Source organism: Cnephaeus nilssonii, assembly GCF_951640355.1.
Source record: "Cnephaeus nilssonii genome assembly, chromosome: 22".
Classification (NCBI taxonomy): Eukaryota; Metazoa; Chordata; class Mammalia; order Chiroptera; family Vespertilionidae; genus Cnephaeus; species Cnephaeus nilssonii.
In genome coordinates, this window is record NC_137093.1 from 7,336,837 (window position 1) to 7,340,806 (window position 3,970).

Sequence of the window (3,970 nt, forward strand, 5' to 3'; positions counted from 1 at the left end):
TCCGAAGGCTCTGGCGGGGGCGGGTGGGGGGGCGCTCCTTCCTTGTCTCCTCTGGCTTCTGGTGGCCGCCAGCTTCCTTGGCTTGTGGTTGCATCCCTCCAGTCTCTGCCTCTGAGACTGCCCTGCCATGTGCCGGTCGTCTCCCCTTCTCTTCTCTTGTAAGGAGACTTATATTGGACTTAGGTCCCACTCTAATCCAGGGTGACCTCATCTCATGAGATCCTTGACGTCATTACGACCAGCGATTTGACTCTGGATCTTTCCTCAGGGGGCCTGGCGACTTATCCAATGAAAGTCTTTCTGATTTGCAGGTAGGACTGCTGGCCTTGTTATAAAATTTAAAAATATTTCTGCCATCTCCTAGCCTCTTCTTAGAACAATGCGGGCAATAACAACCAGAATTTCATGAACTCCCATCAAGATCTGCCACTCAGTCACGTGATTTAGTCCCCGCAGATACTCTGAGATGCAGACACTCTTTTGTCATTGCCGGACAAGGCTGGAAAGTGAAATGTGAGAGCTTAAAGCCTTGTGCAAGCCCTCACAGCCAGGAACTGGTGAGGGTGGGATTGGAGCCCAGGGTGTCTGACTCTGGGGCCCTAGTCGTGGGCAGGATGCAAAGCTGACATTCCTTGGAAATTTAGGATTTCGTTGGGAGGCCATGGTTTAGAAGGAGTGGAGGTGTGGGGCAAGGGGACCATTTCTGCGCAAGAATAGCCAAGACTTATTCTTGGACAGAAAGTCCAGAAAGGCTGAAAAGTAGGCATTTTGATCGGGAAGGCAATCACCAAGTGGGTTTTTCTAGGAGACCAACCCCCCTGCCTATCTTCCCCCCCCCCCCCCCTCTCTCTCTCTCTCTCTCTCTCTCTCTCTCTCTCTCTCTCTCGGCTGAAATTCCAGCAGAGAAACAGGAAGTTGGAGACAAGTAAAAAAAAAAAAAATGCCCATTTTTATTGTCTTCCGGATTTCAGTTCAGTAACATCTGCCAATGGTTATATTATTGCAGGGAAGTTTTCACTTTTGTTGTGCAATCATCTGGCCCAGGAGACCCGGTAGATGGTGAAAGGCCACGAATGGCAAGTGACTTCCTGTCCTGCTGTCTTGTGACCACAGGGCTCTACTCATTCGGGCTTCCCGGTGAACAAGATCCATTTCTTTTTCAGCTGGAGCCACAGATGGCTAAGTATTGTCTCGTTTGAGCTTCTCAACAACCCTGTGAAGTCAGATCTGACGCTCAGGGAAGTCAAGTCACTTGCCTGGATATGCTGACTGCCAAGTGCTCAGACCTCCCCAGGCTGCCTGAGTCCAGAGTCCAAGATCTCTGCTGTGACATTGTCTCTCTAAACCCATGTCCCAAGAATCTGCATCATCTGTTAGATAAAGGAAAGGGGAAATGCACTAATTCACTTGTTCACACATTCATTCATCCATCCATCCATCCATCCATCCGTCCATCGACGCACGTCCATCTGTGTCTGTATCACATGTGGGAAGCCAACAAGAAAATCCCTTCCCTTTTAGGTGTGCACCAAGCTCTTTGCTGGACTCAGTACAGGAGGTCATATCTCCACCGTAAAGAGACAGATAAGACGGGAAGGTGTATCAGTTAATCTAGGACAGCGTGGCAAATGCTATTATAGAGATACAAAAAGGGAGACCAGGAGAGAAGAGAAAATCAGGGAGTAGACCCTGGGATTGAGATTTGAAGGTGGAGGAGGGGGATGTCACTCAGACAAGGAAGGGCTGGCCTGCATTTTAGGCAGTGGGTTCAGCAGGCATGTACTACTGTGGCCATGCTGGGTATATATTTGACTAGAGGCCCAGTGCACGAATTCATGCACGGGTGGGGTCCGGCCAGCCCGCCCCGATGGGGGCAGAACAGGCAAGGCCAGCAGGGGAGAGGGGGAGCGGAAGGAGGGGGCCTGATCCAGATGGGGCTGGCCAGGGGAGGGGCCACAGCCAGAGGGAAGGGCTGCGGGTGGTTGGCCAGCCGGCCCCACCCCCAATTGGGGTGGGGGGCCAATCAGGAGGCAGGCTGGGGGGGGAGGGGCCATAGGTGGTTGGGGGGGGTCAATCGGGGCTCGATCAGGCTGGTTGGCCGCCGCAGTGTGCGTCATAGCGACCAGTCGTTCTGGTCATTTTGGTGGTGCCGTCATTCCAGTCACTTGGCTTTTATATATATAGACTACCTCCATTTGATTGGTTAATCTCCAAGGACCCACCAGTGGGCCTCTCCCCACCCTCTCTCGCCTGGGATTCTGTCCACTTCCCCAGGATGCAGAGACTAAAAGGTTAACATCTGGGCCAGCAGGAAGCTCCAGGGCTGGGCTCCACTCCAGCCCCTCAGTCCTCCTTGGTTGGTGCTGTGATGCACGAGGACTGTAGGTATTTGAATTTTCACTCCTGGGCCAGAGAGCCGCTGAGTGAGGGGCAGGAGGGTATGGGGCATGCTGGCAGCCAGCAGGGCTGGAAATAGGGAGCCACAGAAGTGCTGGAGGTGAGACTGGAAGACTAAGAATGGGGCTCTGGGAAAGGACCTTGTGTGACATGTGACAAGGGAGAGACGTTATCCTGAGGGTGCTGTGGAGGGTTTTTCAGCCATGCATGCTTTACTGATGTGTGGGCATACACGGTGTCTAACACCTACAGTTTGGTGAGTGTTGACAAACGTTTACCCCTATGTGACACCCGCCCCGCTCCCCCCTACCACCACCCCCCCTCGTCAAGATAGAACATTTCTGTTCCTCCAGAAAGTTCCCTCTGTTCTGTCCACCGGATTGTAAGCAAAGGAGTTGCATGGTTACACTTGGCAATTTTCAAGCTTGTGCTTGGAAAATCCTTTGGCTCGTGTCTCGAGCCCCTCTTGGGTGCCACACGGTGTTCTAGCTGTGGAGGCGGGGGGGGGAGGGGGGGGCTGGGGACATCCTGGAGGGAAAGACGCCTTTTGGAGAAAGGGAGGAGATGATCAAAGGTACGCAGAGCTGGCTTCCTGGGCCTGCGGCCTCTGTGGTCGGAGGTCGGGAGAGGATTAACCAAAAGAAAAAAAAAGAGAGAGAGATTTAAAAAATAATAATAAGGATATTTTCCCATTGATTTTTAGAGGGAGTAGAAAGGAATGGGAGAAACAGAGAGAGAGAAACATGAGAGAGACCCATCGATGGGTTGTCTCCCACACATGCCCTACCTGGGGCCGGGGATTGAGCCTGCAACCCAGGTACATGGCCTTGACCAGAATGGAACCTGGACCGACGCTCTGTCCACTGAGCCAAACCGACTAGGGCGAGAGTCTTAAATCTTGAACGAGGGGACTCACGTTTTTATTTTGCCCTAGGACCCACCAAAAATGCCGCTGGGCCCAGTGGTACAAAGGTAATTAACAGGGAGCTGAGGGAGGGAGAGAGAGAGAGAGAGGGAGAGAGAGAGAGAGAGAGAGAGAGAGAGAGAGAGAGAGAGAGAGGATACGGAGGGTCCTACAGAGAAGACCCTCTTGGGAGGAATGGGAAAAGAACCTGGTCAGGTAGAGTCAATGTCACAGGAAGGATTCGATCCCCCAAAGTTCTCTTTCTAGGAATAAGTGCAAGGCGGGGAGACTTTCATATTTGCCGCTGTTCCTCTAACTCTACCCAGAGCACCAGTAAATGTGGATGGGCTCAATTAATTACAATGACTAACACATGTGACAAGCCAAATATTCGCTCTTGAGACCTTAGCAGACTTCTAGGTATCAAGTACAGATACAAACAATTAACAATAAGCACGCCGGCATTATTATCTTCTAATTAACTGTACAAAAAACCCACACCTTAATCCAGAGCTAAATGAAAACAAAAGGAAAGCGAGGCCTCTGGCAGCTCTAGAAACACAGGTGATAGAAGGAGGAGAGAGGGTGGGAGGGCTTTAATTTGCACTGATGATGAATTAAGGCAGCCTTCCTTTGCGGACGTCACAGCCCGGATCAGTGCCTTGGCCC